Here is a 15249-nt window from a genome sequence, read left to right on the forward strand (position 1 = left end):
AAGCTCAGTATTCTGAGCTAATAAAGAAAAGTTGATCATCTAGACCAATGTAAATTAAAGCTTACTGATAATAAAGATGATAGGCATCTTTACCCTTGGCGGTCAGTTACACTCCCACCAAATCCTGCTATGACGGATAAGCACAATTTATAAACAATTAATTTAGTCATACAGGATTTCTTTTTAGATTTCACATAACAGATCAAAATAGTACAACTCAAGTGTCTCTATACTAATTACTCTCGAGGAGGAGTACCAATTTCTGAATCGGTCGCTCGAGGACTGAAGGTCTGGTAGAGTGATCTTTTCGCTCCCCAGTCTGTATTTTTACTCGACGTACTAGACCGTCGCTCTCTTGAGTGGCTTCGACGACTCAACACAGTTGCCACTGGCTTCTTGGCAGGTTACTGTCCTTGAGGATGACTATGTCGTTCACCTTGAGGTTACGCCGTGGTACGTGCCACTTCTGACGTGTGGAAATGTTCAGAATTGTTCGATCAGGTACTGGACTCTGCGCCATCTCTTGGTTGCATACATGTCCTCTTTAACAAATCTCCCAGGGGGTGGAAGAGCGATTTTAGACTTCATCATGACGAGATGGTTTGGTGTTAAGGGTTCTAGGGCCATGGGGTCGTTGATACCATCTACTGTCAGTGGTCGGCTGTTTACAATAGCTGTAGCTTCATAGAAGAGTGTTCTAAGGGAGGCGTCATCAAGTCTGCCTGGACACAGAGCGATAGTGGCGTTCAGCACATTTCTCACTGTCCTGATTTGACGTTCCCAGACACCACCTGGATGGCTGGCGGATGGAGCGTTGAAGACGAATTCACACTGTTTCTCTGCTAGAAAGATCTCCAGTAACTTGGCGTCACATTGTTTGAGTGCTTCTTTAAACTGGTTTCTAGCTCCCACGAAGTTAGTACCGTGGTCGCAATGAAATTGCCAAACAGCTCCTCTGAGGCTGATGAAGCATCTCAAGGCGTTAATGAATGAGGCTGTTGATAAGTCTTCAAGCATCTCGATGTGGACAGCTCGTGAAGCCAGGCAAGCAAGTATCAGGCCATACCTTTTGTACTCCTTCCGTGCCTTTTTAATCAGGAAAGGGCCGAAGCAGTCCATGCCACTGTATGAGAAAGGCGGTGAGTCTTCCACACGCTCTTTAGGGAGTTCAGCCATTTGCTGCTCTTCAGTAGGTCGTCGGAGTTTCCTGCATCGTACACAGTTGTGAATCAGCTGGGCTACTAATTTGCTCCCACCAATGACCCAGAATCCATTTGCTCTCAGTTCCATTTGAGTTTGACTTCGGCCTTGGTGACAAACTTGGGCGTGGTGATGAGCCGCAAATTAGCTTGGTGATAGGGCTGTCTTTTGGCAAAATGATGGGATGTTTCATTTCTTGACTGAGGGATGAGCGTCTCAATCTTCCACCCACACAGAGAAGTTCTCGATGCAGAATTGGATCAAGGGAATGAAGAGCACTTGAACTCGGAAGAGCATCTCCTTCCTGGCATCTCTTAATTTCCTGAGAGAAGGCTTGCTGCTGGACGAGCTTGATCACTATTTCGGCAGCTCTTTCTCGTTCTTCGACTGTCACCAGTTCGGTGTTGTGTACTTTTCCCGATTCCAGCCTCTTGATTCTTGCAACTACTTTCAGGATCTTTGACCATGAAGAGATCTGATTTAGGCGAATTAGAATGTCTGTACAATTGTTAACTTTGGTTGTGAAAGCTTGGACAGCCTTAACCTCAGGATCGCAGACGAGTAGGTCTGCGAAAGGGTTCAGTTTGGGATGTACTTCTTGCTCCCAGAGAAATGTAGGACCTGACATCCAGTTTGTTGAAGGAATGTGAGATGCCTGAAGGCCTCTGGAGGCATGATCTGCCGGGTTCTCTGCCATTTCGATATAGTGCCATTTACATGGGTCAGTGTTTTCTCTTATCTTCTTGCCTCATTATTGATGTAGCCCAGAACTACTTGTGAATCTGTCCAGAAGAATTCTTCATCGATCTTCATCTGCAGTTCTCTTTTCAGCAACACACTCAATTTGGTTGCGACCACTGCCGCTGAGAGCTCGAGTCGTGGGATGCTTGAGACCTTTGTGGGTGCTACTCTTGCTTTGGCCATCACAAGACTGGAGTGTACTGTATCTTTGTCATTTTTGTACCTGAGGTAGGAACAAGCGCCATATCCTATGCTGCTGGCATCAGTGATGCAGTTCTGTCTTGATGATGTTGCCGAAGTCATGTGGGTGGTAGCATCTAGGGATCGTGAATTCCTTTAAGTTATATAGCCCGATCTTCCACTCCTCCCACCGTGGCTTTAAGTCATCTGGCAGTGGATCATCCCATCTTATGCCTCTGCGGCATAGTTCTTGGAGTATGCGTTTTCCGCTTAGGGTGAATGGAGCAACAAACCCGAGTGGGTCATAAAGAGAGGCGACGATGGAGAGGATTCCTCGACGGGTTGAAGGCTGGTCTTTCATGTTGACATTGAAGCTGAAGGTGTTGTTGTCTATAGACCACTGAAGGCCAAGTGCATGCTCAGTTGGGGTCGCTTCCAGCTTAAGTTCGAGAGGGTCAGTGATTGTGGCTCTTTCTGAGGGTTTCACACAGTCGAGGACGTCTTTGTGGTTAGAGTTGAATTTGTGGAGGCGTAGGCCTCCTCATTTGCACAACTTTTGTGCCTCGATGATCAGTTTCTTGGCCTCTTCGACTGATGAAACGCTGGCTAACCCATCATCAACGTAGAAGTTCTTCTCAATGAAGGCTGAGGCTGCTGGGTAGTCTTCTCTATGTTGGTGTGCCATGTACCTTAGGCTGAAATTGGCACATCCAGGAGACGAAGCAGCTCCAAAGAGGTGAACTGCCATCCTGTATTCCTGTGGTTCTGTTTCCAAATCACCTTCCTTCCACCACAGGAACTTGAGGTATTTTCGAGAGTCAGGGTAGACGAAGAACTGGTGGAACATTCTTTCCACGTTGCAGATTATGGCCACGTCTTCCTTTCTGAAGCGGCATAGAACTCCTATTAGGGAGCTAATTAAGTCGGGACCGGTCAATAGACAGTCATTTAGGGAAACTGCACAGAATTTAGCAGAGCAGTCAAACACGACCCTTAGCCTGCCAGGCTTTTGAGGGTGGTAAATGCCATGATGAGGAAGGTACCAAGCAGTCTCTCCATATGAAGTGGTATGGTCAAGTTCTGCGTCCCCTTTCTCGATGATGTCTTTCATGAAAGCCTTATAGCGTTCGTGATACTCTTTATCCGTCTTCAGCTTCTTCTTTAGAGACTGGAGGCGGACTGTAGCTAGTCTCTTGTTGTTTGGTAGGGATGGTGGGCTGCTACCCTTAAAAGGTAGAGGCATCTCGTAGTGTCTATCTTCTTTCTGTCTGATGTTCTCACTGAGGAATTGTATGAAGTGAACATCTTCTTGAGACACGTACTTGTCCTCGTAGTTCTTTTCAGAGAAGTCCGACTCAAGTACTTTAAGGACATCTGTTGTAGACGGGGCTGGTATTTCTTTTACTGTCACTCTATGTACAAAGCTCTGGCTCCCTTGTCGGTCCAGATGAGGGTTACATGAGCCTATTATGCTCCAGCCAAGCTCTGTCCGCTGTGCAAAAGGTTCGTTTTCACAGCCTGTGATGACTTCGAGTGGAGCTAGCGCTGAGGGACAATCACATCGTATTAACATACCCACTTCACAGTCTAGAAGTGATGGTAACTTGTTTACGAGATGCTTGAGGTGAGGCCACTGTAGCGCTGTTTTACCAGTAGGAATGTAGGATTTGTCCACTGGGATGAAGCTACGAGTGTAGGCTTGTGGCACTCTGAGGTTGTTTGCAGAATGGAGTCCTCTGATTTGTAGGCCGCTGACACTCTTGCTGGTTATAACTGTATTTACAGCAGTCATTGTACTGAGTCTCAGCTTCACAGGTTGACTTTCCACACTTAACTCCTTAAGCAGGTCATCTAAGATAAACGTTGTATCACTCTGTGTGTCAAGTAGTGCGTAAGTGAGCACCGTTATCTGTGGCTCTTGAACTGAAGACACAAGGACTGGGACAATGCTTGAGGTGGCAGAAGCACATCGGGTAGTAGTGTGAGACACGACTCTGCGGACTTCTTGGCTCCGGTAGTTTGCAGTAGATGTGCCACTCTGGGTTGTCTCTGGTGCTTGTGACCTCTCTTCGTGCAGACACGTTGGATGACGACGGTTGCAGGTGTTGCAGGTATGTCGCCGTTTACAGTCCTTGCTGGAGTGTCCCTTCCTCAGACATCCAAAGCAGAGGTGATTTTGGTAGATGTGCGTTCTCTTATCCTCTATAGACCTTGATGCGAAGTTAGTGCATGTAGCAATGCCTGAACAATAAACTGGACTGGTCGGATAACACAGAGGCCCTCTACAGGAAGGGACAGAGCAGGCTGTTCTTCCTGAGGAGACTCAGGTCCTTCAATGTGTGCAACAGACTGCTGCAGTCTTTTTACCAGTCTGTTGTGGCCAGCATCCTCTTCTATGCTGTGGCATGCTGGGGAGGCTACATCAACTCAAGGGACACCAACAAGCTCAACAAGCTGGTGAGGAAGGCTAGCTCCGTGGTGGGAGTCGAGCTACCTAGACTTGAGGTGATGGCAGAGAGGGGGATGATAAGGAAGCTGGCTGCCATCATGGAGAACCCCTACCACCCCCTCTACGACGAGCTAGTCAAGATGAGAAGCTCGTTCAGCCACAGACTCATTCCCCCACGACACTCAACTAACCGCCTCGGACAGTCCTTCATACCAGCGGCCATCAGGCTCCACAACAGTGGGCAGCGACTAGCAGCCTCCAGGCTCCACAACAGGGGGCAGCGACAGCGACTGCTACCAGACATTGACCTGGGACTTATAGGAACCCAAGGAGGACAACCTACACTACCATAGGCTTACTGCACCTTATGTGGACACTGTGAAACTGTGATACTGTGAATAATGTATATTTCAGTGGATACCGTGATACTGTGAATAATGTATACTCAGTAGATAGTAAATTATAACACTACCTCATGCATACTGCACCTTATGTGACACTGTGAATAATGTGAATATTTCTTCAGCTAGTCAGATAGTAAATTATATTGACCATATTGACCAAATTGTTTACTCTGCCTGTGTTGTTTTTACTACCTGTACACTGTGTTGTTTACTACCTGTACCCCCCCCCCCCCCCCCCCCCCATGCTGCTATGATGCCTGAATTTCCCCAAGGGGATCAATAAAGGAATATCTTATCTTATCTTATCTTAATCTCATTTTTGCAGATTGGGCAAGGTGGTCTGGCTCTATAGGGTGAATACTGTGTCTCCACGATGTTGCTCTTTATGTGAGTGCTCGTATTCAACGCTCTGGCTCTCTTGGGAAACCTCTCGTCTGAGGCTCTGGAGTTCAACAGTAGTGGGGTGGCGATGGGGTTACAAGCTATTCGTGCCTCTTTGTTCAGAATCTTTGAAAAGTGTGCAAGACTTGGATAGCTTCCAGATTTATCTAGCTCTTCTACGATGATCCTGCTCCATCTTCGCACAATCCACTCAGGTAGTTTCTTGAGCAGTTTGTGGTTCTCTTCACAGTCATTCAAGATGTCCAGCCCTCGGACATGTGGAATTGCCTCTGTGCATCCCTGTAGGAAGTCTGCAAACTCTCGGAGCGCCAGAGGATCGTTTGTGTTTATCTTAGGCCATCTCATTAGCTTGTCTCTGAACGCCCTTTGTATAATGAAGGGGTTCCCATACCTTTCTTCCAACAGTCTCCAGGCACCTTTATATGCTTCTTCGGAGTCTCTGTAAAAGAATCCTTCCACAGATTTACGAGCTTCTCCAGTAAGGTACATTTTCAGATAAAACATCTTATCACTTGTTGGGAGAGGCTTTCGGTGTATCAGGGTCATGAAGGTCATTTTCCAATCAACAAATTTCATAGGGTCACCGTTGAATATTGTTGGTTCTGGTGTAGGTAGATGATTCATGCTTAATGCACTTGTGATTGCTTCGGCTAGACTGAAGGCCTCTTGGTTTGCAGTCGCGCTGGGAGATGCTTGACGTTGGAATGATGTAGGATGTAGCGGAGCACTATATTCAGGATTTTGGTGAGCAGTATTTATTTCATGGTCAGTGACTTCTTCTTCTTCGTTGTCTAGATCACTTCCAGAACTGTATGCCCTCACTCGGGCTGCTGCTACCTGGACTTCCTTCTCTGCTTGTAGCTGCTGTAGCTTCATCCTCTCCTCTTCCAGCTTACGTTGACTCTCCACCTTCATCTTCTCCATTTCCACCAGCATGGCTGCCTCTTCCCCCTCTAGTTGGAGGAGACTGGTTTGCTGAGCCTGGATCACTTGAATGGCCTTCACCTCTTCTACTTTAGCCGCGAGTTCAGCTTCCCTCCGCCTGTTTGACGCCTTGGAACGTTGAGAGTGAATTGTTTCAGTATTTGTGTGTCCATATACAGACCTGTGCTCATCTTTGTTCAGAGCTATTATCACCCTCTCCTTCTCAAGTCTTTTATTAAAATCTTCTTCTTTTGTTTCCAGCTGTCTACACACAAGCTCTTGGGTGTCTGTCGTCAGCTGGATACAGGCGTCCATTTGATTTGCGATCTCGGGAGTCGTGGCATGGTTACGTAAAATGGACTCATACAAGCTTTTTACTAGGTCACGACTTGCTTGAATGTCTTGTTTTAGTCTATCAAGTTCTTCTGCCGGACAGAAGGTTCTCAGTTTCCCTCTGGCTTCCTTTGCTATCTTCTTCCACTTCTGATAAGCTTGTTAAAAGCTTTCTCATTCTTCTTATCCTCCACCTCACGATTTTCCTTTCCTTTCTCTGTTAGAGTTCTTTGGCGAGCACCTGTCCTGTTCTGTTCCAACTCCAAGAGGTTGCCAGCATCGTCTTCTTGGGCCGACATTGTGCTTGATCACACAAACTCAAAATGTCAATAAATAGATGGTATTTAAGAGTTCCACTTGCTGGGATGGATACCAGACAGCATAATATTAATTAAATATACAGGAGTTGCCACACGTCCGTGGTATTGCTGGGATGGATACCAGACAGCATAATATTAATTAAATATACAGGAGTTGCCACACGTCCGTGGTATTGCTGGAATGGATACCAGACAGCATAGGGTTGAGAGGGGGATGATAAGGAAGCTGGCTGCCATCATGGAGAACCCCTACCACCCCCTCTACGACGAGCTAGTCAAGATGAGAAGCTCGTTCAGCCACAGACTCATTCCCCCACGACACTCAACTAACCGCCTCGGACAGTCCTTCATACCAGCGGCCATCAGGCTCCACAACAGTGGGCAGCGACTAGCAGCCTCCAGGCTCCACAACAGGGGGCAGCGACAGCGACTGCTACCAGACATTGACCTGGGACTTATAGGAACCCAAGGAGGACAACCTACACTACCATAGGCTTACTGCACCTTATGTGGACACTGTGAAACTGTGATACTGTGAATAATGTATATTTCAGTGGATACCGTGATACTGTGAATAATGTATACTCAGTAGATAGTAAATTATAACACTACCTCATGCATACTGCACCTTATGTGACACTGTGAATAATGTGAATATTTCTTCAGCTAGTCAGATAGTAAATTATATTGACCATATTGACCAAATTGTTTACTCTGCCTGTGTTGTTTTTACTACCTGTACACTGTGTTGTTTACTACCTGTACCCCCCCCCCCCCCCCCCCCCCCATGCTGCTATGATGCCTGAATTTCCCCAAGGGGATCAATAAAGGAATATCTTATCTTATCTTATCTTAATCTCATTTTTGCAGATTGGGCAAGGTGGTCTGGCTCTATAGGGTGAATACTGTGTCTCCACGATGTTGCTCTTTATGTGAGTGCTCGTATTCAACGCTCTGGCTCTCTTGGGAAACCTCTCGTCTGAGGCTCTGGAGTTCAACAGTAGTGGGGTGGCGATGGGGTTACAAGCTATTCGTGCCTCTTTGTTCAGAATCTTTGAAAAGTGTGCAAGACTTGGATAGCTTCCAGATTTATCTAGCTCTTCTACGATGATCCTGCTCCATCTTCGCACAATCCACTCAGGTAGTTTCTTGAGCAGTTTGTGGTTCTCTTCACAGTCATTCAAGATGTCCAGCCCTCGGACATGTGGAATTGCCTCTGTGCATCCCTGTAGGAAGTCTGCAAACTCTCGGAGCGCCAGAGGATCGTTTGTGTTTATCTTAGGCCATCTCATTAGCTTGTCTCTGAACGCCCTTTGTATAATGAAGGGGTTCCCATACCTTTCTTCCAACAGTCTCCAGGCACCTTTATATGCTTCTTCGGAGTCTCTGTAAAAGAATCCTTCCACAGATTTACGAGCTTCTCCAGTAAGGTACATTTTCAGATAAAACATCTTATCACTTGTTGGGAGAGGCTTTCGGTGTATCAGGGTCATGAAGGTCATTTTCCAATCAACAAATTTCATAGGGTCACCGTTGAATATTGTTGGTTCTGGTGTAGGTAGATGATTCATGCTTAATGCACTTGTGATTGCTTCGGCTAGACTGAAGGCCTCTTGGTTTGCAGTCGCGCTGGGAGATGCTTGACGTTGGAATGATGTAGGATGTAGCGGAGCACTATATTCAGGATTTTGGTGAGCAGTATTTATTTCATGGTCAGTGACTTCTTCTTCTTCGTTGTCTAGATCACTTCCAGAACTGTATGCCCTCACTCGGGCTGCTGCTACCTGGACTTCCTTCTCTGCTTGTAGCTGCTGTAGCTTCATCCTCTCCTCTTCCAGCTTACGTTGACTCTCCACCTTCATCTTCTCCATTTCCACCAGCATGGCTGCCTCTTCCCCCTCTAGTTGGAGGAGACTGGTTTGCTGAGCCTGGATCACTTGAATGGCCTTCACCTCTTCTACTTTAGCCGCGAGTTCAGCTTCCCTCCGCCTGTTTGACGCCTTGGAACGTTGAGAGTGAATTGTTTCAGTATTTGTGTGTCCATATACAGACCTGTGCTCATCTTTGTTCAGAGCTATTATCACCCTCTCCTTCTCAAGTCTTTTATTAAAATCTTCTTCTTTTGTTTCCAGCTGTCTACACACAAGCTCTTGGGTGTCTGTCGTCAGCTGGATACAGGCGTCCATTTGATTTGCGATCTCGGGAGTCGTGGCATGGTTACGTAAAATGGACTCATACAAGCTTTTTACTAGGTCACGACTTGCTTGAATGTCTTGTTTTAGTCTATCAAGTTCTTCTGCCGGACAGAAGGTTCTCAGTTTCCCTCTGGCTTCCTTTGCTATCTTCTTCCACTTCTGATAAGCTTGTTAAAAGCTTTCTCATTCTTCTTATCCTCCACCTCACGATTTTCCTTTCCTTTCTCTGTTAGAGTTCTTTGGCGAGCACCTGTCCTGTTCTGTTCCAACTCCAAGAGGTTGCCAGCATCGTCTTCTTGGGCCGACATTGTGCTTGATCACACAAACTCAAAATGTCAATAAATAGATGGTATTTAAGAGTTCCACTTGCTGGGATGGATACCAGACAGCATAATATTAATTAAATATACAGGAGTTGCCACACGTCCGTGGTATTGCTGGGATGGATACCAGACAGCATAATATTAATTAAATATACAGGAGTTGCCACACGTCCGTGGTATTGCTGGAATGGATACCAGACAGCATAGGGTTACTTAGATATACAGGAGTTGCCACACGTCCGTGGTATTGCTGGGATGGATACCAGACAGCATAGGGTTAACTCAGTAGGTTCATTCTTTCTTCTCTTCATACATGTATTTTCTTCAGAGTAAGGTCTTCAACATACATGTATTTTCTTCAGAGTAAGGTCTTCAACTTACATGTATTTTCTTCATTGTAAGGTCTTCAACATACATGTATTTTCTTCAGAGTGAGGTCTTCAACATACATGTATTTTCTTCAGAGTAAGGTCTTCAACATACATGTATTTTCTTCAGAGTATGGTCTTCATTGTACATTATCCACTTCAGAATAAGGTCTTCATAATCAGTGATGCCACAGATTACTTGTAAAAGTAATCTGATTACTGATTACTGATTACTCCTTTAAAAAGTAATCCAAGTTACTTTACTGATTACTTGATTATCAGAGTAACTTAGTTACTTTGAAAGTAACTAGGTTACGAAGTCGTCGTCGTTCCCCCAACAGTTTTTTTTAAACGCTTTATTGAAAGTGCATAAATTGTTTTTAACTTGTTTCTCTGCACATAACGTAAATTGTTAAACTAGTGCTTCAGCTTCTGTACCATCAAGTATGGTAAAGCAACAGTCTATGATGCTCACAGCATTAGAGCAGCCAGCCAGTGGTTTTACAAAACCAGTGTATCACATCAAACAAATGCAGGCTGAACTATTCAATTATATCAACTGTAACTATTAAATTGTTTTTATAAATGTCTCTCTATAAACATACAATCAGTCTCTCTTTAACATGTAAATTAACTGTAAATCTGGCAAATAAGAGCTTTTGCTCTGCCACCATCAAATATACATTAATCAAAAGGGAAAGAAACAATCTCTCTCTTTTGCTGTTTGGCTGGCCTCCGAGTCCTCCTGTACCTAGTCGAAGCGTCGGCTAGTGTTGTGATTCCAGATGCTTTCAATGCAATGCAGTATTTTGTTTCCTCCGCATATGAATGTTTTTTTCACCCGGCTTAGCTGACACAAACGTGAAGTAGTGACTGAGGCTACGTTTAGACGAGCGTTTTGGGGTGGAATTCTCCGTGCTGTAGACGAGGCTGTAACGACGAAGCCCTGCTGTCAGACGATTGGCGCATATGTCACATGACGTGCTGTGAAGACCCGCCCTACTCTGCCTCTGATTCGCAGACTGTGGATGGGGAATGTGATTGGACCAAAGCAGAGTCACTCACAGACAGAGGGTCCAGTCACGCCGCGGGACACATTGTGTATTTAACCATTTCACTGCCACACGACGTCACTCCCAAATAAGAAAAACAGCTCAAAATGTATTTTTGACTGTCGAAAACGAAATAAAATACTGCATTCCGCCTGCATTATGAATTTATGATGAGATAGTAACGAAATAGTAACGCACAGCCACTTGGACAAGTAACTGCAATCAGATTACTGGCTTTTAAAGATTAACGCGTTAGATTACTATTTTCGGGGAAAAGTAATCAGATTACAATAACGCGTTACTTAGTAACGCGTTACTGGCATCACTGTTCATAACAGTGATGCCACAGATTACTTGTAAAAGTAATCCGATTACTGATTACTGATTACTCCTTTAAAAAGTAATCCAAGTTACTTTACTGATTACTTGATTATCAGAGTAACTTAGTTACTTTGAAAGTAACTAGGTTACGAAGTCGTCGTCGTTCCCCCAACAGTTTTTTTAAGCGCTTTATTGAAAGTGCATAAATTTTTTTAACTTGTTTCTCTGCACATAACGTAAATTGTTAAACTAGTGCTTCAGCTTCTGTACCATCAAGTATGGTAAAGCAACAGTCTATGATGCTCACAGCATTAGAGCAGCCAGCCAGTGGTTTTACAAAACCAGTGTATCACATCAAACAAATGCAGGCTGAACTATTCAATTATATCAACTGTAACTATTAAATTGTTTTTATAAATGTCTCTCTATAAACATACAATCAGTCTCTCTTTAACATGTAAATTAACTGTAAATCTGGCAAATAAGAGCTTTTGCTCTGCCACCATCAAATATACATTAATCAAAAGGGAAAGAAACAATCTCTCTCTTTAGCTGTTTGGCTGGCCTCCGAGTCCTCCTGTACCTAGTCGAAGCGTCGGCTAGTGTTGTGATTCCAGATGCTTTCAATGCAATGCAGTATTTTGTTTCCTCCGCATATGAATGTTTTTTTCACCCGGCTTAGCTGACACAAACGTGAAGTAGTGACTGAGACTACGTTTAGACGAGCGTTTTGGGGTGGAATTCTCCGTGCTGTAGACGAGGCTGTAACGACGAAGCCCTGCTGTCAGACGATTGGCGCATATGTCACATGACGTGCTGTGAAGACCCGCCCTACTCTGCCTCTGATTCGCAGACTGTGGATGGGGAATGTGATTGGACCAAAGCAGAGTCACTCACAGACAGAGGGTCCAGTCACGCCGCGGGACACATTGTGTATTTAACCATTTCACTGCCACACGACGTCACTCCCAAATAAGAAAAACAGCTCAAAATGTATTTTTGACTGTCGAAAACGAAATAAAATACTGCATTCCGCCTGCATTATGAATTTATGATGAGATAGTAACGAAATAGTAACGCACAGCCACTTGGACAAGTAACTGCAATCAGATTACTGGCTTTTAAAGATTAACGCGTTAGATTACTATTTTCGGGGAAAAGTAATCGGATTACAATAACGCGTTACTTAGTAACGCGTTACTGGCATCACTGTTCATAATACATCCATCCTCTTCAGAACATCTATCCTCTTCAGAGTAAGGTCTACTTCACATTTATCCACTTCAGAATGAGGTTTCATAATACATTTATCCTCTTCAGAGTATGGGTTTACTCACTGTTGATCCTCTTCAGAGTATGGCTTACTCACTGTTGATCCTCTTCAGAGTATGGCTTACTCACTGTTGATCCTCTTCAGAGTATGGCTTACTCACTGTTGATCCTCTTCAGAGTATGGCTTACTCACTGTTGATCCTCTTCAGAGTTGGGTAAGTTTTCACTATAACTGCCCCCCGGCTTGGTGGTGAAATAAAGATGCGGTTATGTTTCGTACAGGTGCTTTTATTTATTTTCTCTTTTTCTTTTGCATTTTCGCTTAGCAGCACTGTAGCTTTTCTTTGGTAGTTGTCGTTGCACCGTGGTTGTACAGGTTGTGACGGTTGCATCGTTTGCTCCGTTTGCACCGTGAAAACTATGACAGTCAAAACACAAACATACATAATTAGTTATATTGTTCACAGTTCAATATTGTTCACAGCAAAGCACCTAATGAGTTCAAACAAACATTTGAATTCAATGATATCAAGGGTGAACTCGTCTTCCATAATAAAAAGGGCATTTAAGGAAACTAATGATAAATAGTAACGTTACTTGTTCGGCAGCAGGTGCTTTTGATTAGAACCTAATCAGTCAGTGCACCACTTTACATGTCTACCACACATAAATATAGACCTCTTCAACAACAATAATAATAATAATAATAATAATAATAATAATAATAATAATAATAATAATAATAATAATAATAATAATAATAATAATAATAATAATAATAATAATAATAATAATAATAATAATAATAATAATACATTTTAGTGTTCAGCGTACCTTATTCCGCTTTACCAAGGGGTGTTAATTACTGAAGTAAGGTCCTTATATTCTATATAGTTCACTGTCTGCTCCGACGTTGTCTCTGAGTTACTTCCTGTATTGGTTACACACAGGATGCTGTGACCTTTATACTATAGAAAAGACGAGCTCTGCCCCCATGTGGACACTAAATGAAAATGCACAAGCGGCACTGAAATATTCTTTTCTTAAATAGAAAGCTCAATATTCTGAGCTAATAAAGAAAAGTTGATCAACTAGACCAGGGGTGGGCAATTATTTTTCCCGGGGGGCCGAATGAGCAACTGAAAATATGTTGGGGGGCCGGGCCAAAATTCCAAACTCAATTATGCATAATATACATTTTATTTCTATATAAAAAGCAGTAAATGGCATTGTTTTGACCCCTGGTAAGAGTGTATGTTATTATTTGGCAATTAAAAGGTGAGGTTAGCTTTCAAAAATATAATTTATTCAAATAGAATTTATTTCCAAAATGATAAACAAAATGTGAAACATTAATAACAAAGGGCATTTTGAGTTTCATATACTATTGAAACAAGGATTTTCTTAGCTTTCTAAAGACATCACATCATCTTATAGCAAAAATAACCAAGACATGTCACTGAACTGTGTAAAGAAAAGTGTCCCAGTTTTGTAGCCTTTTTTACTTTACATGCCTATATTAAACATTTAAGAAAAAAAAAATCAAGTGTCCCATTTCACTTGTTATATTTCCACATTTTAGTATTCTTCAGTTCTTTTTTGTTTCATTCAGTGTGAGAAATCCAGTCTCTGTTGAGCTTTAACAAGTCCATCAAAGTCAGGTTGCATGTCTGAGGTGGAGATGCGAAGCACAGCTGCCAGATGTTCATCAGTGAGAGAGGATCTGTACCTGGACTTGGTAAACGTCATGACTGAGAATGTCTGTTCACATATGTAGGTGGATCCAAAGAGAACCAACATCTTCTGAGCATGTCTCCTAAGTGTATATTGTGCGTGTGAACGTTGACATGAAAAGAAAAAAGTAATTTTTTTTTTTTTTTTTTTTTTTTATTATCATGTAATCTTTCGCGGGCCGGTCAGAATCATTCCACGGGCCGGATGCCCAGGTCTGATCTAGACCAATGTAAATTAAAGCTTACTGATAATAAAGATGATAGGCATCTTTACCCTTGGCGGTCAGTTACACTAAATATGATTTTATACTCAGTCAAGGAGGGGAACTTCCATAAGAACGACAATATTGCACTCATAACAGTCCTCCTTAAAAAAGACAAAGACCCCACAGAGTGCTGTAGTTATAGACCCTTAAGCCTCCTCGGAACCGATATCAAACTGTACTCTAAGGTATTAGCCATCAGATTACAAAAACATATAACGTCTTTAGTTGATCCGGACCAAACTGGCTTCATAAGAGGCCGTTTGATCACTGATAACATAAGACGATTACTGCACGTACTAGATGCTGACAAGGACGACACCACGCCTAAGGCGATGCTGTCCCTGGATGCAATGAAAGCTTTTGACAGGTTGGAATGGTCGTATCTATGGGCAGTATTAGAAAGGATGGGGTTAGGTAAAGGTTTCATTGATATGATTAAAGTATTATACAAAGACCCATCGGCCATGATTACAACAGGTATAATCACCTCCGGAATCTTTCCGGTATCACGCTCATCTAGACAGGGTCCCGGACTATTCGATCTATCATTAGAGCCTTTAGCACAATATATAAGACAATCCCAATCCATAGAACCAATAGAAATCAAGGGCACACAAAATAAAATTAGTTTATATGCGGACAACGTAATACTGTTCATGCAAAACCCCAACACCACAATGCCTCATCTGCTCAAGTTGATTGAGGATTTTGGAGATTTATCGGGATTTAAGATAAATTGGCCAAAGTCGGCTTTCCTTCCACTTAA

This window comes from Notolepis coatsorum (assembly GCF_963971535.1).
Source record: "Notolepis coatsorum genome assembly, chromosome: 2".
Taxonomy (NCBI): Eukaryota; Metazoa; Chordata; class Actinopteri; order Aulopiformes; family Paralepididae; genus Notolepis; species Notolepis coatsorum.